The sequence below is a fragment of the Sciurus carolinensis genome, chromosome 5, assembly GCF_902686445.1.
Source record: "Sciurus carolinensis chromosome 5, mSciCar1.2, whole genome shotgun sequence".
NCBI lineage: Eukaryota > Metazoa > Chordata > Mammalia > Rodentia > Sciuridae > Sciurus > Sciurus carolinensis.
This window is the reverse complement of record NC_062217.1, coordinates 44,872,055-44,894,427: the sequence shown is the minus strand read 5'-3', so window position 1 is coordinate 44,894,427 and position 22,373 is coordinate 44,872,055.

Below are 22,373 nucleotides of genomic sequence, written 5' to 3'. Positions count from 1 at the left end.
TGTTGATTCTTGATATTTCAAAAAACACACAATTGTTAAGAAACCTGCCAATAATTTGCAATTTTTTTTTTCATTTTGTTTTCTCTATCTAATAAGCTACTGTAATTTTTTAAGGAGTTTTGAAATAAATCCTGGTCGGAGGGAGTTTGGTGACACATTGTTGATATGCCATTCATCGTTAGTGACTTCCATGGCCTTATCTGAAATAACTGCTTTATTAACTTCTGTTATTCTGAATGAAGATTTAGTTAGCACTGATAAGGGTTAGTGTGCCAAAGGTAGATGTAGATACTGTTATGATCAATATTACATAGCCAGAAAAACTATCAGGAAGATAATGTAAAAAAGTATGTTTAAGAGTAGAAAAGTAAGAGGGGCAGATATAAAACTCTTCTAAGGAAGCTTCAGAAATTTTGAGGTTTTGTTTTTCAGACTCAAACACATAGATATTCAAAAGTTGGGAAAGTGGATAGTAGCGGAATATAAGTTATTTCAGACATGTAAGGCTCTACACAGTTTTTAGGGAGAATAGGGAATGAAGTTTGCATATTTAATTCGAGGTAATTAAGGAGACATGAAGAGTGTTGTGTGAGATGGCAAAGAGACCACACACCCAAGAATATTTCAAGTAACACATAAACACACATTGTGAGCTTTTTAGTGAATGGTAGCTGAAGTTATAGCAAAAGAACTGAGAAAGTATTGAGTTTGGAGCTGATGTAATACTTACAAAGCTATGATCCATGTGGTCCAGGGCTACTGCTTAGGAATGCAGTGTCACATTTACAAAAAAACATAGCACTCCAAGGCTCAATATGGTTTTCAGAAATATCTGAGGAGGTTCTAATAGGTGGTCCTAAGCATTTCTTACTGAAGTCCTCTTTCTTTCAAATCCACAACATCTAGCTTCTGGATTGTTACATATACTTACCTACAGACTCACCTGCCTTTATTGAGAAAACAGTATACTGACAAAGGTTAGGAAATGTTTTTGAATATTATTGGTAGCCTTTTCCATAGAGAAATTGGTACAAATGTTGTTAAGGCAGCTTCTAGATATTAGAAGACTTCCTGGAGATAATATCCTTTTCTTTGCATTAACTAAGTACAAGGGAAAGGGGGGGCCACTGTGCTTCCTGGCCTTCACATAAATAGTTCAGAATTCCATTGGTTGCCACAATATGACATGGCATATCTTGTATCTGTGACAGAAACTTTACTGACGTTACTAGAATTGTGACAGAGAGAACTATGCTGCCCCAAGACTTCTCCTGAAATTATTATCTGCCTAGAGAGGAGACTGGATAGAGGGCTTAAAGAAAAATACTCTTAAGAGGAACCCAAAGTCCCTGCTATATATATCCACATGAACACAAATCCAATGGAAACGAAAATTACCATGTTGCACTTTTTAGCAATATGATGCCTATTATTGTTAATTAAATTAAAATCTATACTAAAAGTACATGATTGGATAAAGTCCCTGCAAACATTAATATAGTCAAAGAAAACCAAGTGATTTAATAATTTAACTAAGAAAATTTTATTATTTATAAGTTATACTTATGAACAAAGTTTAAGTTTGTTTTTCACAATGGACTAAAGGACAGATCCATTTTATTTTTATATTTAAACATGTTTTCTGAAACCCAGTTCCATAAACTTATACATGCTTAAAATGTGAAATTTGCTGAAGAGTTCACATCGAAAATTATTCTTTGTTTTAATTTCTCATCCTTGAGAAACCCTGGAGTAGGTTTATGACTCAATAAAATCAAATCAAAAGAATAAATACTCATTAAGAACATCTGATATGCCAAGCTTTGCCTTAAGTCCTGTAAGGTGAACAAAGAAGGTTTCTGACTTCTTAAAATCTAGTAGAGGAAATAAACTTAAGAACTAAAAAGTGAAATAACATCATAGGGTAAACTTTAAGGACAATTATGAGAATAAATCAAACTCCTATCAGACCTTGGAAATCTGTAGATCAGCTATTTGGCCAAAGAACAGGTTTCTTTGAAAAATGGTAGGAAAAAGTCTGGAAACATAAACTGGGTTAAAATTATGAACTTTAGATACAAGATTAAGGTTTCAGAACTTGAGTTTGTCAAATATGTTTTATTTTAACCTCAAGTAGAGAAATGGCAAAATCAGAGCAGCATGTTGGGAAGACAGCTATGTGCGGACAGGATGGAGAAACTGCAGACACTGAGATGGGTTGAAAGGTCATTGCCACTTTGCAGATGGTTTAGTTCACTCTATAGACGTGGCATGGACGCCTTCCACCCCAAGTCTGGTCCCTGTGCCCAGACTGATGATGCTACACACGCACTAAGAGGTTATGAAAAGGTTTACTGCTCACACAATGAGGCTTTCTAGGGAGAGCAGGGCAAGCTTCCAAGAAGGATAAATGGTTAGAGAAAGCAGCGGGGAGTGACTGGTTGGATTTGTGGTGATTAGGGGATAGGACTAGGGTGAGAGTTCCCTCACATGTGTTGGGCTGCATGATTTGAACTACCTGTTGGTGCAAAGGAGAGAGCACCCAGGCTTTCTTATCAGTTTGCCCAGAAGTGGGGCAGCAGAAGGGGAACGATATGGCTTGAAAACTCTCAGCAATCAAACATCAGAAAAAGGAGCCAGACTCTTTCATTACACAGATACAGACTAAGAGTGATAAAATGCTGAATGAGAGGGTACATTAATATTTTAAATGAGCTACAAGCCCTTGCCTGATAGAAACTTTGTTATGGGAGACCGCTCAGAAAAATGAATTTTGGTGAGGATGGGGATATAGAATATTCAATTTACAGGCCCACTAAGGACCTCTGAAAGGTCAGAAGAGATCTCCAGTGTTTTAAAATAAATATCCCAGCAACCCTTGACCTTTTGTTCACTGCATGTCTTTTAAAAAAGATTCCGACATATTTCTTAGGTTTTGGAGAAAGATTTTTTAAAGACACAAAGCTAAAATGGAGATCATTTGCATTTGGAGCCAGAATGGTACATTTTAATTTTTTTTTTTTTTTTTTTTTTTTTTTGCTTAAACAGTTTTGTTTTGAGACTGTTACATGCTCTCAACTTCTGGGACTCATCCAAGGAACTTGTTGAAAATGCCCATGCTTGCCCTCAACCCCAAATGCTCTGGATGGAAGTCTTGGGCAGATCTCAGGAACATGCCTCATGACAGGTGTTTCTAATAAACATTGCCCCATTGTGTACCCAGTACAGTGCCAAGAACTGCAAAGGCTTTGGGTAAAGTCTAAGACAATCACAATCAACAAGAAGTTGACTGCTTTGCTGGCTCTTACCTGCACACCCAATCTTTTAACTTTGGCACCTATGGAATTTGTGAAAGTAAAACTAAACTGCAAGGCTACATTTCCCTGTAGCTATTGCACAGAATTTAGCAGTGCTTAAGTTCTTGCTTTAAGAAAGGACTTATATACTTTTGTTAATTAAATATCACAAAGTCAAATTATTGCTCTTATGGGGTGCAACTTAAGAACAGACTGATCACCACTGAGAAGTCCAAATTTGAGAGTCTTTATTAAGCCGGCCAGCTGACTGTCTCACACAATGTCCCAAAAAAATGGCTATTGGGAGAACAGCCCCGACTACAGGGTTGTAGGGGTTCTTATGCCAAAAATTACATTAATCATAAGTGTCTGTTGCTATGATTCGAAATTACATATTAACGTCATGAGATCATCGACAGAGGGGGAAGTGGGTCAAAATGACCCTTACCTAGGTACAAACTAAAGAATGGCTGCTAACACCCACACAATCACTGTTCACATGGTACATTGTTTAGGAGCAATAGGAATCAGAAGAGAGCAATTTTTTACTACATAGGAGTTGCCATTGCATATTATTAAACATGTAACACCAAGTAACTGATGATGGGCACAGAGGTGGGGTGTTCCCATGGGAGAAGCTTATTTCCTACATAACATGGAGTCTCAGAGCAAAATGGAGTCTGTTTAGTCATTTCCCTTAGAGTCTGGCCTATAACATTCTCATGGAGTCAGATCTGTCAGCCCATCACAATTGCCACATTACATTGCAGAAAGTTGAGGCTTAGTAAGATTGACTTGCCCAAGTAAAACAGCCACAGAGTGGGAAAGCCAGGTTTCAAACCTGGTTCTGTCTAAATCAAACTTCCATTATTAACCATGACACTCTGTTTACTGCCAGGAGCTTGATGCTAGCCTTCCAATCTCATGTGAGTGATGGTGGGGTCCCATGGCACTCTGTGCAGGGGAAATTAAGACAGTTGCCCACTTAGGTTTCTCATATTTTGACAGTAGAATAACAGACGTTGATCTGCTGTCACAAGGGTCTGCGTCTCCCAGGATAGGACCTTCCTTACTGACTGGCATCTCAGTGCTTTCCTAGGCTTTTGCAAGACCTGAGCCCTGTCAGTTGCTTTCATGTAAGTATAGTTTGTCTGGTTTATAATAATGCCTTTTGAACAAGGTACTTTCTATAGATTAAGAGGACCGAGGATGGCTGGAAGACTGTGAGTGAGGGACAGTGACATTCCTTGGAACCAGGGAGGTATGCAGGACCCAGATCATAAAAGAATTATGGAGTCTTAGTCAGAAATGTGATGTTGATTCTAAGTATGAAGGGAAACAAATGGAATGTTTTAGACAGGGAAAGTGTTGGTTTCATTTTATGTCTTCAAATTAATCTTTTGGTTAGTATATAAAGAATGAATGAAAGGAAGAAAAATTGTTGTGGAAAGTTAAGTAAGAATTTTCTTTTACTTTCCAAATAACTTTGGTTTATAAAAGTTCCTCATGTAGGCAAAACAAACAAAAGAAGTGCTATAGACTGAATGTTTGCAGAATTTCATATGTTCAAATCCTAACTCTAGATGTGATGGTTATTAGGAGATGGGACCTTTGGGAGGTAATAAATGATCCATGAGGGTAGAACCCTGGAAAATGGGATTAGTGTCTTACAAAAGGCACTTCAGGGAAATTTCTGTGCTCTCCATCTTTTGAGTATAGGATTAAAAGTTGGCCATATGCAGGAAATGAGCCCTACCAGTCACTATGCAAGAAGTGAGTCCTTACCAGACACTAGATCTGTCAGCCCCCTGATTTTGAACTTCCCAGTCTCCAGAACTGTAATAAATATTTGTTGCCCAAGCCATTCAGTCTATATTTACTATAGTAATCTAAGAAGAAAAACATCTTTTTTCACTTAGATGTAGCAGAAACTCAGAAAAATATCTTGAAGTTCTCATCTTTTTCCAAAAGTTTACAGAGAAGATAAGAAGTAGTAGGAGACATAGTTAACATTTTTACTTTTAATGTTCATTTCCATTATTCTAAAATTCCCCAATAGCCCTGCCATTAGCAGTGTTAACTGTGAAATAACAGGTGTTGAAGATGATGATGAAATCTATAGGAAAAGACACATGTAAATGTATTTTCCCATTGAGTTGAAAAAAATTTGTTTTTGCTTGTGGATAAGAACCCAGATCTGGAGTTGTACTCCATCTCACAAAACACCTGTGGAGTAGCTTGAGGCTGGCACACTCTGTGTCAGGGGACAAGTTTCTACTCATGATTCAAGATGCCTTGAGACTAGAAGAGAGTGCTGGTTTCATAGATGCTGTGTTTTTCCTCACATGTAATTTTGTACTCCTTTGATTGAAACCCAATGTGGATTACCATAATGGAAGGAAGTATGTATCGTGAGGATAGAAGCATGTCATGGAAACTAAGATGGGAAAGATGGCTGATCCTCTAGTAGAACTGGAAATAAGTTCCTGGAAACCCTCTTTAAGTCCTCACATTCACTTTTGAACAGCTTTAGCTATGTGACAGAAAATATGGCTGCTGATATCTCTGAGAGCTCTAGCCTCTTTAAAGAGGTAGATAGTGTGATTCTCTCCATCCCAAGTCTAAAGCTCCAAGAGAAAGATCTTGTTGGCCTTGCTTGAATTAGGGTCTTACTCCAGGGAATCATTTGTGTCAGAGGAGGGCAGCAACTCTCCTAGGAGAATTTAAGAAACACTATTTTCTTCTTCAATAATAGAAGGCTATGAGATAAAAAGTCCCATAGATGTCCACTACATGAGAGACTTTATGTGAAAATTGATGAAAAGTAGGTCAATTAATTAATTACCAGTCTAAACAGCCAAAAAGCAAGAAAACATTCCATCAAAAGGGATATGTGAAATACAAGAAAATCCAATGAATAATGAACAAAGATAGACATTGTATTATTCTGTTAACTGTATTTGGGTAAACCATTTCAGAGAAGGATTGGTCCTTTGCCTTTAATTAAATGGTATGCTAATCCCCACAAACAGGATTTTCCCACAATGAATTAAAATACTTGTTTACATTCATGGAGCAAAGACCCTCTTAACCACTCCCCACCCTCTGCCTACTTCCCAATCTGCTGTGTGTGAATTGAGGTAAGCCCATTGGAGGGCCTAGGGCAATGGTGTATATAATACCATATGATTAATGTGGACCCTTATGGTTTACTCTGGGAAAAGGATTCATTTGTCAAGGTTCTCTAAGAAACAGAAATAATGAGATGTATAATGAGATGTGTGTGTGTGTGTGTGTGTGTGTGTGTGTGTGTGTGTGTATATAGAGAGAGACAGACAGACAGACAAACAGTTCAGACAGTTTTATTTTAAGAAATTGGCTCATACAATTATGGAGACTTGGTAAACCCCAAATCTGCAGGGTAAACAAGTAGTCTGGAGACTCAGAAAGGTTGCAGTTTGAATCTGAAAACAGTCTGCTGAGAGAATCCTTCTTCTTGTGGAGACATCAGTCTTTGTTCTATCACAGCCTTCAATAGATTGAATGAGGCCCATCAATATTATGGAGAGTAATCTGTTTTATTCAGTCAATTGATTTAAATATTAATCTCATCCAAAAAAACACCTTCACAGAAATATCCAGAATGTTTGACTAAATATCTGGGTATCAAGACCCATCCAAGTTGAGGCATAAGATTAACTCACACAAAGGGGAAGTAGTGGATTATCAGGCATGGCATGGAAGGGAAATGGAAAGTAGATATCCATGAAGACAGTCTAACATTAGCCTGACAAGCAGGAGCAGTGGTTCCTTAGACTTCTGGTGCCTATAAATATTTATAGCTATCCTGGAAGAAGGAAAGAAACTGTGAGAAGGAGTTGGGGAGAGAAGATCCTCCTAGAGAATGTAGTAGGGTCATTTCCCAGCATGGTGTGGGTTCTGGTGGTTTTGGAGCTGAGGACTATGTGGTCACATGTGGAGAAATGGCAAAAACCTTAAGGCAGGAGTGATAATGGTGATGGGGACACCATTTTTCTTCCTGTGGCACAAAGTGGGGCCAACCTCTTGTAACTCCTCCCTTGGCTGTTCCATGTCTGGGCAGAGCGGGTCCACCGGAGGAGCAGGGGCATGCAGGCAGACCTTGCCCTTTCTAGGCCATGCAGCAGTACACCAGGAAAATCTTCAAGATGATTCTCATAGGCCATGCAAAAACAGGAAAATGTAAGCTAATCTAGGAGCATTCTGCTCCCAGGGGTAGATGGATACAAGCAAGAAGGCCAACAACTTATTATTCTTTCAAACCAACATTTGAATGAAACTATCTCTAACACATTTTTGTTATGGTTGGCCTGGGGAGAAACTGACTTTCCATGAAAAATTATACAGCCTAGTTTTTTGTGTTTGCTGTCATCTTATCCTCTTCTTAAAAATAAACCCCATTTGCATAAGACCTTTTGTAAACAAGATGGTGTTGACTGAGGATTTTTGATCTGGGAGTCTAAGAGGAATAAAAGGTGATTTCTCCTGCATACCCACAAGAAAATTTCTTATTAAATATCTCTAGAAGACATATTTCTTTTCTCCCATTTTTGTGGTCTTGGTTGCCTCTCTCTTTTTCTCTCTGGTGCTTGACTGGCCTTCTTGCCTCCTGCTTGACCTTTCCTAACCATTTGCTTTCTTCTACTTCTATCTATCCCCCATCTTACAAAGAGTAGTGTCAAGCCCTGACAGCTTTACCTGCATCCCAGTTAGATCCTGTGCAATTGATTTTGTGAATGGACTGGACTCTAGGGTATAACACAGAAACAATTTCTACTCTCACCACTTTCTTCAAATGTTGTACACCTTCCTTCCCTTCCCCTTTAGTGACAATCACAGATTCCTGGGTTAGTCAACTTTTTGTCACTGTGACAAATACCTGAAAAAAAGACAAGAGAGAAAAGATTTATTTGGACACATGGTTTCAATCCATGATCAGCTGACTCTATTGCCCTAGGCTTGAGGTGAGGCACATCCCGGTGGAAGGGCATGGCAGAAGAAATCGGCTCAGCTCATGGCAACTGGGAAACAGAGCAGAAAGGTCTGGGGACAAAATAAACCCTCCCAGGACATACTCTTAGTGATCTACCTCCTCCAACTAGATTCCACCTGCCAATAATTCACTCAAATTATTAACCCATCCAATGGATTACTCCACTGATGAGATTAGAGCCTTCATGATAAAATCACTTCCCAAAAGTCCCACCTCTGGACATTACTGCAGTGAGGACCAAGTCCTTAACACATGAACTTTTGGGGGATAGCCCAGACCCAAACACTAACAAAGGAGCAGGATGTCGATTCCCTCAGCAGCAATACAGATCTGTCATGGCTAATGAAAACTCACAATATGAATAGAGAAAGCTAGAGACAAAGGCTACTGAAAGCCAAGCAAAACGAGAAATGGTGGGATATGCAAAAGACACAATTCCTTCTGCAAACTGTGCTTATATGTGACTCAGCAGATGAGATACCTATAAAACTAGGCACCAGCTGCACAGCTCTAGTTTCCACAGTTAGAATTCAAGATGCATGTGTTTCCTTATTGAGGTTAACCTTTACTGAACATGTGAGGGTATTGATCTGCTCATGAGTTTTGATTTGGGAAAAAGTAATTTAATCATTTACTCTGCTTAAGAGATTTTAATTTCTTTTGCTTTCTGTGGCCTCTCATTTTCTCCACTGTCCATGGGTTCCAGGCTTCTTTCTGGGGAATAATGAATGAAGATGAGAGGCTGTGGTGAACAGGATGCCTGCAGATTTCTCTCTCTCTGAAGTGGATTCAGAACATAGGCCAGGCACTAATCATGACAAACAAGTTGACTGCCTGGTCAGTGATTCAGGGTGAAAAGAGTAAGAACTGTTTTTAAAAATGTCTGAATTTATCCCTGCTCCTCCCCGTCCTTGCTAATACACTCTCCTGAGCTTTATCAAGTGAGAGAAGGCCTGTGCTAGCTCCTGTCTCATGTGGTGGAGAGGTCTGGAGTGAGGCTTAACAGTACCAGGCAAACAATGCGATTCTGAAGAGTTAATGAAACAACTTTGTTATTATAAAATGTTATATAAATGTCACTAAATTTAGTTTTAATTTTCTGAGTTCCTGGTTTAAAGGGTTAGGACTACTAATGTAATCAAGTACTTAATGGTATACTTGAGTGCATATAATGACAACCTTAGGTCATTTCTTTAGAATTAATGAAATGTCTACTTTAGAACATTTATGTCCATATATCTATGTATTTCCTAAGTGTTGAGTAGCTTATATGCATGAGTTTATTTGTAGGCATAGTATAATTTTAGTCCTGCCATTTGTGAAAAACAAAAGGACTTGAGAAGCATTACAAATAAGAAGTTGGAATTATAGAGGTTTAAAATCTGGCTTCAAAATGGAAATACTTCTATTTTACTCTGATTAGAAAAAAATAAAAAGCTCATAAAAATGTCCAAGAATTCAGAAAAAATATGAGGAAATTGTTAGTAATTACCTTTAGTTATCTGGCCAGAGATTACCTCTGTTAATATATAAATGTATGGGAATATTCTGATTTCATGGACATTTTTGCATTTCAATAAACATAAATCCTATAGCATCATATTTTACAATTCAATTTGAAATAATTTCAGACTTAAAGAACACCATATTTCTTCCATGTAGAGCCTCCAATATCAATATTTTACAGCATTTTTTCCTTCTCTCTCTCTCATTTTCTTTCTCTTTCTCTGTGTGTGCACATGCATGCATGTTTAATCTCCATTGTCATTATTCTTTTTTTAAATCATTTATGGGAAAGGTTCAAACATGTTGCCCTATCATCTCTAGATCATCCCCTGTTTGTTTTCTACCCCTATCTCCAAGCAAGGACACTTTCTCCATTTCCACCAAGCAAGAAATCATCAGAATAATTCCAAGTCACAGATCGCATTCAGATTTACTAAGCTATCTCCAAAATGTCTCTTTTCCCTTTCTGAACCAGAACTTTGATCACCCCATGTGGCAGGCAGACTGCTGGCTCTGAAAGATGTCCAAACCCAGCAACCTGAAAACATATTGCTTTAAAGGACAAAAAGATCTCTGTACATGTATTTAAGATGGGGAGATTATCTTGGTGTTTCCAGAGGGTTCTAAGCTAATCACGGGACCATTTACAAAGAACAGAGCCTTTATGAAAACCATAGGGAACCAGAGAGATAGTGATATGACAAGGACTCAATTCACCAAGGCTGGCTTTGAAAATGGGAGAGTGGCCAGGACCAAGGAATGAGGACAAACTTTAGGCACTGGAAAAGGCAAAGAAACTGAGCTTCAAGAATGGAACACAGCCATGGTCGCACCTTAATGTTAACCTAGTGAGGCCTGAGTTGGACTTCTGACCTATGGAAGTGTAAAAAAATGAATTTATATTGTTTAAATAACCAGGTGTGTGGTAATTTGTTATAGCAGCAGTTGAAAACTAATGCACTTGGTCAAAATAGTGTTCTTAGTTGAAAGCCTCTGAAACTGGTTTCAACTGGACATAAGAAATTATTAGAAGAACATTATGGTTTTCACAAATCTGATCATAGACTTAAGAACAAAGGCTTAGCAATTGTCAGAAACCAAGGAAGCTCTGACATGCCAAGAAATGGAAAACACAGTCACAGTTTCATCCTTGGACTTTACCCCCACTAAGCCTACGTAAAATGAGGAATGGCAATTTTCCAAAGAATGAGGAAGGGGAGATAAGATACTAGAATACAAAACATAACAAAACAAAACAAAAACAGATAAATACTTCACTGAAGAAAAGTTTCAATTTTATCCTACAGACTTCAGAGATATTCTGGAGGGTCTTAAGAATTTTATAATTTTATAAAATTCCTACCCAACTTTTCTCAAAATCTGTACACTGCTTTCCCATTTCCAAATCTTGCTCCTAATTTTTCTCTTGGAGCCCAATTTAATACTAAAACTCCAGAGACCAGTAGCAACCCTGATTCCTTTTTGGGCCCCTTCCTTTTTTATTTTCTTACTTCCTTTCTCTACCTCCATCTCTTTTTTTTTTTTGCTCCTTCTCTCAAGCCCTTCCTCTTTTTCTTTGTATCTCTCAGTTTTTATGAAAAATAACACGTGTTCCTGGGAAGTCCTCCAAGAGTGCATTCCTAACTTTCCTGCCACTCTTTGCATTACTACCTTCTCTGCCTGAGTGTGCCACTCCCACCACCCATGCCTGGTGAACTACTATTTATCTTGGTGTTTCCAGAGCGTTCTAGGCTAATCATAGGGTCATTAATAAAGAACAGAGCCTTTATGAAAACCATAGGGAACCAGAGAGATAGTGATATGACAAGGACTCAATTCACCAAGCCTGGCTTTGAAAATGGCCACCAGCATGGGGCAGAATTCTCTGTCCTTTTTCTCAGTTCCCCAGGGTACATCACTTTCTTTTTTAGGACACTACCACATCTTTCCTATTCCTCAATCATAGCACCATGTTAACATTTCTTTCTCTGCTTGTGCTTCTATCAGACTCTAAAACCTTTCTCAGAAGATACCCTCAGTGGCTTTAGCATTATGTCTGGCTCAGAATCATTATGGATTGAGTTAATGAACAGACTTCCAAAAACCCTTTGTGAAATCTGCTGAGGTTTTATATCCTACACATAGGGCTCATCATGTGAAACATAGGTTGCAAGTCACCTGTCTAATGTAGTGACCCATCATCCAGGGTGGGACAGACAGTCATTCTCTGCAGAGTACAGTGTGAGACACAGTAGCTCTACTTCAGCTCCTCTCATGCTGGAGCCAGAGACCAAAGGGCAGCAGCCATCTCTGGGAAGGATCAAGAAGAGGAAGAGGGGAGACTGGGCAGTCTCAGGTAAGAGAAGTAAGTGGCAGGACATGAGGGCTTCTAAGAGCTGAGACTCCAAGCCACTAGCAGATGCTCTATTGTCTCATTAGACTTCATTTGAAGCACAAAAAAGATAAATGAAGACTTTCGAGATGACAGCAACAGAGCATTAAATCCCACCATGCACAGGGCCCTTGTGCTTATGGGGTGTTGAGTAATGGCAGGCTCATACAGTTAGCCCTGGCTGGAAATAGTCCACAGAAAGGGTAAAATAAATGTGTTGTTAATTTTCAGGGAGAGCACATTGATATTCTTAATTTAAACAAACAAACAAAAAAAAAAACCATACTATTTCATTGACTTTCACTGGGTGGTTTTATCTTTGTAATTCCCCACCCTTTCTTTGTTTTGATCATCAAAGACACTATTTAATTCTCAAAGGACTCTCTTCAGACATACTGGTTTATTTTGAATGTAAAATTAGAAATCTCATATTGGTTTGCAAGTCTGGGACTGATGAATAAGAATATTGTGGGTTGAAGTTCTACTTAGAAAAATACATTTTGGAGTCCCAAAGCAGTGGATATATTTTTTGTTAGTTCTTTTTATTTTACTTTTTAAGATTTTTGGTAAATAGTGGAGCCCAAAACCAAATAATCCTACTAAAACACTTTGGTCTAAGATTGACTAGTTCAGGTCTAGCCTCCTTTATAGAAACATAGATGATCTTTTCTCTCACTTGGGCAATCAAAACAGGATTTTGAAATGATACCTTTTCATGGCACAGTGGGTACACTTTGTTTCCTGGCTCCAGAGGAAAAAAATACAATCTGAACATGTGTCCAATACTTCTTAAAATATACTCTGACTCATCTTCCAGACTCCAGGCTCCATGTTTCTGCTGTAAATTTGATATCTAAATATACATGTTGAAGCCTCCGGGGATGTGAACTTGGTTAAAGTTGAACCCTACTTATAATATGCAATCTCCTTTTGTTTTCTTCATCTTCTTGAGTGATTTCTGGCTCATTTGACAAAACTTGGTTGGAAGTATTGCTGAAGAACTTGGCAACTCAGTCAATACAAAAAGGATAAGATGTCTTTGGGGAAAAGGAATAGATACCTTGAAAGCCAGTAAGCAGACAGAAAACATCTTCATCTGAATAGAAGAGTGTTCTATGTACCTACTCACTTATATTGTTTGAATTTTCAAGTACATATTATTTTATATTCAAAATATCTAAGGAAAAATGAAAAAAATTGTTATGGTAACATAAATTCAAGGATGCATGATGAGGCATGAGACCACAGTGAGAACAGAGATTGTGTCTGATTCTGTAGATAATGAGAATCACATGGAGATATTTAACTTGAAGGGTGATATAATTGAATCTGTATTTCTGGAAGATAGTAGATAGGATCGAGAACTGCAGGCTGTACTGGTGGGAGGTAGACCCAGCTTAAAGGACTTGTAATTATTTGGTCTCCATTTGTATAACAAAATTCCTCTGCTTGGTTCTGGGTGGTTTAATTCACACCAGAAGTTCCTAGCCTGTGGCACAGAATCTTTACAGGGCTAGAGAGATGGTTGCAAACTCCAGCCTCTCCTTTGTTCAGCTCTCATCTCATCCTCATCTTGCCTCATGGCATCACTTGTGTTGTCAAGGGGGAAGTTCATTTTGCTTGAGTTATCTAGAGGGACAATGGCGGTAAAGGGGAGAAAGCTCCTGGTGGAGCATGGCCCTACTGGAAATATAGAGATGAAGTTCCCTGTCACAAAGGTAGTCAAGGGTGACAGGGTGTAGTCTGGAAATTATCATTTGAGGGTGGTGTGGGTTGCTCTCAGTGACACTAGCTTCCATCCAACTGACCAGGAGTTATAAGGATATCAATTTCTTTGCTTGGTGACTTTCATAGGTTGCTGATCACCATAGGGTGATTTTCAGGTGAAAAATTGCTGTATGACTAGAAGGTAGGTAAGAGCCCAAAGAGGTTCCAATCACTGGATTCAAAACACACCAGGTAGAGTGAGGTGACCCAGAAATCTGCTAGCTTCTCTTCAGCAGAAGGGGATGGCAGCAAAGGTATTCATTGATTTGACTCCAGCTTATGCCCACTATTACTGGAAAACATTGCTTACTGTCTAAGAACATGAAACTGGGGCTCTTTGCTTTGACAGAATACTTTTCTAACTTGTACAATCCTTTAAGGTAAGGTCACTTCCTGTCCATTGTTCAGGTGAGAGAGTTTCAGATCAAAATATGCCTGAGACCCTTGTTATTGTTAATAGAGAGTCTTTCATTATATACTCAGTCAGTTCTTAGGATAGGTCTTCTCAAGAAGGATGGGTCAAGACCAGTTCTAATGTCTACCACATCATAGAAGTTAAACAACAATCCCATTTTCTATTTCTCATTCAAATCCATGGCACTGGCCCCATCTCTTCCTCCCTTCATGATAACTCTTTTGGACATTATGTTATTCTTTCTGCCCTTAGACCTTGATTGATACCCTAAAGAGATCCACCCAACACATCCATTCATTCATTTGTCTTTTCAACAGTAGTGTGTTTATCAATTGCTAATGAGGGTCAGACACTCTGTGAGACATGAGGAATATAAGAGTGAACAAAGAAAGTCTTGGTCCTCATGCTCTTTGCCATAATGTTGCTTAAACCTGAGAGTAGGGCTGAGATATCTAAAAAACAACAATATGTAAATGCAAGGCCACAGCTGCAGTAAGGCAGTGACAGAGAGATACAAGGCAAGATTACATAGGAGCAGGAGCAGAAGTATCTAGAGAGGAAAGTCAGGGAGATTTCCCAGAGGAGATGATGACTCCACTGAGCTTTTCCTTCAGGGGTGGAAGAACCTGGGCTGTGAGGCAAGTTGATCTACTTCTTACCAGAAGGTGAAGCAGTACTACCTGGTAGTCTAAAGAATCAGAAATCAAAGGGACTTGTTAAACAATAGTTGAGGTTTAATGGAACTTATTCACCCAGATTTACATGCTGAAGGCTACTCAGAAAGAGTAAGCAAACAGAGGTACCCTGCTATATTTATTACAGTGCTGCTTAATATTTCTATAATTTCACTGAAGAGTAGTCTTTTCCTGACTATTGTGGGCCCCAAAGTGAGTGATTTTCTCCTTACCTTGGCACTCTCCCCCTCAGACTTTCTGTTCTGTAGCCAGCCCATTAAAGCCTGTTTCCAAACACTTTTCCAGTTTTTTTAAGGTCCTTTAGGATTTTAAGCAGCTGTTATTTCTTTACTCTTCACAAAGGGACTTGCTTTAAGGTGCTTATAACTAGAACTGATTTGGTTATTTAATTATAATTTTGAAGGAACATTGAGGTGTAGATATAGTTGTGAGGTGACAAGTTCTGCTTTCTGGAACTCCCAGGATGGAATTTCCAGTTAGTAGTGAAGGAGCCATTTGACACTTGTGGATGGGTAGTCTGACTAACAAGCTCCCTTCTACGAAACCAAGAGTGCCAGGTGCCAGGCAGCAGTAATTGAAGTTCTGTGACTGGGCCTCACGGGAGATGTGTTGCAAACTTCTCTTTAAGTTCCCTGCTAAGAGAAGACTTGTGAGTCAGAAGACTGGGAACTGCACAGGCAAGCACCTTGATTTTGAGAGAAATTTGTCTGGCTCACCATTCGTAAAAATAAATAAATGCTATATGTTTAGGCAGGGGTGCAGGGATGTGAATGTGGAAAGATTGAAATGGATACGAAATGTACATATGATAACTCCCTATTCACCAGAGAGGCCCCTGAAAGAAACAGTTTCCAAGGGGATCACAATTAGTTTGACATGTTTAACATTTCTTGTAACTCATTAGATGCAATTCAAGTCACACTTCAGTGGATTCACAAATTAAACAAGGTTGATTGGTAGTAAAATAAATGAAGCAACTTGACAAACCTAATATGGTAGGAGTAATCAAAATACTTCCAAAATAATGAAGCTTGTTAATGGTGAAAACAGAGACAGTTTAAATGTATTTACTTAAAAAAAAGTATATATATATATATATATATATATATATATATACACACATATATATATATACATATATATATATATATACACACACACAGTGTGTGTGTGTGTGTGTGTGTGTGCTTAAATTGTTTTTTCACATTCATTATTTCCTGAGACATCATTACAATCTCTCTTTACAGTTGATATGAATTAATTTCTTATTTCTGGTTCAAGCAGAATATGTTTATCATGAATAATCAAAAAGTATAAGGAAATATATAAAGTTAAAAGCAAAAATCACAGGGAAATCCAGATTGAGGTAATTATGAAGAATTTTGTCAACACCCTTGCAGATACTTCTTGGTGTCTATATGGTGGCTATCAGTCTAATAATTTTGCACTTGTCAGGAGGCTAAGACTTTGTAATATATGCATAGACAATTTCTTTTCTTTTTACTCCCTGGGAAGGAATTTTTGTTTGCTTAGCATTTCCTTCTTTCCCCCACCTTTACATTCAGATTGTGCTAATCGATGAAGAAAGAACCATGGGAAGAACAGGGAGCAAGAGAAGTGACTGATCAATTAGGGTGTCATGGTGAAGTCTTTGGATGAGATTGAAGGGATTTTGAGAGACGGAGCCTTCAGGAGCTATTGCAATGTGAGAGTCAGAGGACAAGATGAAAAAAAAACAAAATGGGACACAGAGGCTGTTTTAAGATGTGGTGCTGTGGGTTAAGAATTATATTCTTTAATGTTTTCTGAAAATTGAGAGCAAAGACTGAAATTGCTTTGTAATGCCTGACGGTTGTTGCGCTGTTTCTGTTAATATGACTCTTGTGCTGAGATTGGACCACAGTGGGATATGGGATTTATTTGATTTACACATAAATGGGATTGTATCAACTGTACTGCTTTTTATTCTTTTTGTTTCTAAAACATTTCATGGAACTTCTACTGAAATCAACAAATGCAAATCCACATGATTCTTTTTAGTGGATGCACAGATTCTCTTGTATGAATACCTCATATCTTTTTAAAGTAGTCTCATGTTGGTGGGCATTTTGGCTGGTTCCAATAGTGCTGAACATCTTTGTAAATCTTTGAATATTTATGCAACTTTCTCAATGAATGTATACATTTTAAATTATATTGCATGGTGTCGACAAAAAGTAATGTTCGTTTATATTCCTATCACTGTGTTTATCTATCCTGTATTCATGCAGTCTCGTTCTGATCATATTAGTTGGTGAGAATTACCACAATTTTGACAATATATCAAGAGCATACATCTGAAGAAGCTGAAACCCAGGGGGGTTGAGGAACTCTAGCCTAAGGTGTTAGAACTGAGGAAGTTCTAATCCATTGGCCAATCTAGAGGTGTCATGTGCATAGAAGAACCAAATGGTGATGTTTGTCAGGCCACACAGAAACTAATGCAGCCCAGCAGGGAAAGAAAGTTACTTCAAACTGGCAAACAAAATTATGTCAGTCCAATCCACTGTAACAAGGGCACACACACTGTCATGATGAGATGACTTGCATAAAAGTACTTTGTAAATCGCCAGAGATTAGGGCACCAGTGGGGAAAACAATTACTTCTTTCATCTGGATAATTAGAATTGTGCGTTTTAGCTAATAGAAGCAGGGGAGGGGGTTTGACCTTGCATTTGAGTGTTATTTTTATAATCCACAACCTGATAGCTAAATTCCTAGTAAATGAAACATTTATTATAAAAAGTGCTGACACAGACAGTACTAATCAGGACCACTTTTCCTTGTGATAGAGCCTGATAACTAAAGACCAGAATGTCCAAGTCTGTGCTGTCTCATAGAAGATATACTGTACACAGTGCTATTCCAAAGTCCATGTCCCTGGACTGCCTCTGACCTTGGCCCAGGACACTGTTGATTTCTTGCTCGTTTATTCTCACTTTGTCTCTAGAATCACTGGGCTGTTCCAGACAGCCCTTTCTGAGTTTATTTTACTAAGTTAGGTCCTGCTGGATTCTTAAGGGTTTCAGGCACCAGAACAGCTGTGTTTAAACTTGTGCATTAAGTCCATGCCCAAGAAACCCATCTGACTTGGCAATGTTTCTGAAAACACAACTGGGACTAAATTACAAATGGAGAAAGCCTTGGGTCTAAAATAAACTGTCACTCAACAAAAGCAATCTCCATCCAGTTTCTTCCTTTCTTTCTTCCTTCCTTCCTACTTTTCTTTCTTTCTTTCTTTCTTTCTTTCTTTCTTTCTTTCTTTCTTTCTTTCTTTCTTCCTTTCTTTCTTTCCCTTCCTTCCTTCCTTCCTTCCTTCCTTCCTTCCTTCCTTCCTTCCTTCCTTCCTTCCTTCCTTCCTTCCTTCCTTCCTTCCCCTCCCTCCCTCCCCTCCCTCCCTTCCTTCCTTCCTTCCTTCCTTCCTTCCTTCCTTCCTTCCTTCCTTCCTTCCTTTCTTTCCCTTCCTTCCTTCCTTCCTTCCTTTCTTTCCCTTCCTTCCTTCCTTCCTTCCTTCCTTCCTTCCTTCCTTCCTTCCTTCCTTCCTTCCTTCCCTTAAAAACAAAACAAAACAGGTTACTGGCTTTGATCTTATTCTTAAATGCAATGTGTATGTGTGAAAAAGTACTTATCTCAGAGTTCCTAATCAGCAATAAGAGGAGGATACAGGCCCAGTTATCTGCTTATAGTAATAAAGATCCACATCTAATTTCTGAAGCTCTTCCTTTAGTAGTCTCATTTTGAAGTAGAATAGCATGGTAAAGGAGATGGAGGACCTCACAACTGGAGCATGACGGGTGTTGCCTGGCTACTTGGACTCTCTGGAGATTAGGTTGTCAGGATATTCAGATGCACAGAAAAGCAAATGAGCAAAGCTCCTGCCTTTCTTTTAATTCTTCTGTGAGGATAGGGCAGCTTCCAAGATGGGAATCCTAGGTGTGGGGAGAAAAGAGTTTCTGTTAGCAGAAGATTAGGAATAGTAATCGTTTTCAGGTGTGTCTTCCCCCAAGAGGCGTTCTCACCATCTGAGAGACATGGTCAGTGGGAAAAGGCCACATGTGATATGACAAGTTTTGTATTGCTCCGTTCTTGGGTGCCCTCACGATTCTACAAGGACTGCTTACCTGCAAAATCTGCCTTGTGCAATGTGCAACATAAGAGCCGAAGTCTTCTGATTCACTAATTTAGAATGAAACAAAGGAGAAGCAGATTGCCAGTTATCCCTAAGGAGGGTACCATAGGTTTTTGTTGGAAATGGATCTGAAGAGGTCAGGGAGACTAGAAGATCAGAGATGCACACAGGCTGATTCTCTTCCACCAGGTATCTGTGTTTAGCTCAGTCATCACTTTATACATTCTTCCCTAGACCACAGAATACAAATCCAGAATGGCTTTTTCTTGAATTACTTCCCAGTAGGATTCAGGGTTAAATTTTCTAATAAGACAAACTTGCTTCTTATGTGAAATTTATAAGGCCAAAGAGGAGATGATACAACTGAGGCAAAAGTCTATGAAACTTGCTCAAAGTCTGCCTTCAACCTCAGTTTTCTATCCGTTTGTGACCTGATATACTGTGAGAGTTTTAAAAATCAGGTTTTCCTAACTATCTTTTTTTCATTTTTTCCTGTTTATAGACAAATAGAAATAAACTTTGCATAAACATAGATACGAGGAATCAGTTCAAGCTAATTTGTCATCTCAGACATTACTTAAGAAATGTCAAACTCTCCAGTGAAAAGATCTATGGGGAGCACTGGTAATGGATGTGCCAACCATGCCAAGCTATTTAGCACTGAGGAGTAGGAAGCAGAAGAGCTACTTCAACAATAGGCCATTGTGAACTAGATGTACCTCTAAATCAAGCAAAGAACACATTATACAATGTCACCAAGAATGGTAAATTGGATATTCTTAAAAACTCACATGTATTTTGTATTTTGTCCATTTGTCCATTTCTCAGAGCTTCTGCTACCATGGAGCCACTTATATAGAAATCTGTTAAGACTTGAATTCCTCAGGCCTAATAGAATCATTGACTCAATATTACGTTGCAGGCTGCTGTTCTCCAGAGAATATGGGCTGACTTGTAAGTGCCTTTCACGTGAATCTTACTTCACAGGGCGTTCCATCAAAGGAGGGTGACTTCTGAAAAAGCTGTGGGTTTTATAATTAGTCAAGAACAAAATGGTTCTTTCTTCAGAATTCTCTCTGTTCCCCCTGTCCCCGCTACTAGGGCCCAAAACTTAATATATTCTAAGATAGTCTAGGTGCATTATAACAAACGTGATTTTGTGACCTTTTAATTTATTATTTTCAAGGGTCATAAATAGTGTGTGCTTTTGATCTTCTTGGATTTTTCTAAACTTGCATTTGGCATAATTCAGAAAGACGATGCCACGGTTTGAATATGGTTTATCCCCACCACAGCTTGTTGAGGCTGTCCCCAGTGTGGCAGTGTTAGGAGGTGAGGCACAGTGGGAGGTGTGGGCCCTGAGGACAGAAGTCTCATGAATAGACTGCCTTTCCCCAGTGAGGGCGTTCTGGCTGGATTAGGTACAGTGAGAGCAGACTGTTAAAAATTGAGGCTTCCCCAGCACCGCCAAAAAAAAAAAAATTGAGGCTGCTTGTTTTGCCTCTGCTGCACATACCCGCTTGCCCTTCCACATTCCACCATAAGTTGAAGTGGCAAGAGGCCTCATCAGTAGCTGAGCAAATGCCTGTGACATATTCTTGGACTTACCAGTCTCTAGAACTGGAGCCCAAGTAAACCTCTTTTCTTTATGAATTATCCAATCTCAAGTAATCTGTTGTAACAACAGAAAGTGAGCCAAGAAAGAAGACTTTTCATGATCAATTCATTGAGCATTTATTTATTGGCCTTCTACTACATGCCTGGCAGTGGGCTAGATGCTGAGGACACATAATGAATATAATGAATAAGATAGTCTCTGTCTCCAAGAATTCATGATTGGTTACAAAACAGTCATACAAAATAATAGTTTAGTTACAGGAATGAATTTTGGTGCTGTCGAAAGCATATCATTTAAGTTCTAACTATAAGTTTTAAAATTCTGTTTTCTTGATAGTCTTTACTGGTGACCTTCCAATATAATGCTCACTGCTATTTTGGATAAAAGGATTTTTTTTTTTTTTTTTGAGCATTCATCCTGCTTGACTTCATTGAAATGTACCAAACTTGGGAATAGTTTGTGAGCATTACAAGTTCAGATGATGAGAAGAAAGTACATATAGGAAGTAGGCTGAAATTTCTTGATGAATTCGATACTGATTAGAAGTCCTAGGACTAGGCAATTTTATGGAAAAAAAATACTCCAATAATAGTGACTTTCAAACTAAATTTGGGAAAGTTCTAAGAGACATATAGATATTATGTTGAAAAGAGAGGTCAAAGATAATGTAGAATATGTTTAATTGCCACATGTCTACCATCAGACGATACTGGGAGCATAAAAATTTAAGAGCAGCTTCTCTAATCTGAGTTTTTATTTCCTCCCAGGTCAGGGAAATTCTATCCCACTTTCAATTATTTCTGATTTGTTGTGGGACAAATATATTATCTGTCAATAGTGATCAGAGACTTGAACAAGAACAGATTATCAGTCACTCAAGACATTTTGACCTAAGTGTTATTGCCCATAGGTTTAAATGGGTCAGAATTTGGTTAAAAACCCTGCTACATATGGAATCTCAAAGGACTCTAAGTAGCTAAAACAATCTTGAAAAAGAACAAAACTGGCATATTCACTCTTCCTAATTTCAAAACTTAGCACAATGTTATAGTAATCAAAACAGTATGGTACTGGTAAAAAAGACATGGAACAATGGAATAGAATAGAGAACCCAGAAATAAACCCTTGATATATGGTCTAATGATTTTTGACAAGATGGCCAAGACCATTCAATGGAGAGAACAAAACAAAACAAAACAAAAAAGCAATAACAACAATCTTTTCAAAACATGGTGCCAAGAAAACTGAACAATCAAATGGAAGAGAATGTAGTCAAACTCTAAAATCATATACAAAAATTCACTCAAAATGGTTCAGAGACTTGAATGAGAGACCTAATAAGATTATTGGAAGAAAAGATAGGACAAAACTTTACAACATTGCATTTGACAATGATTTCTTGAATATCACACCATGTTTGACTTCATGAAAATAAAGATATTTTATACATCAAAAGCTGTCAAGAGAGTAAAAAGATAAACCAC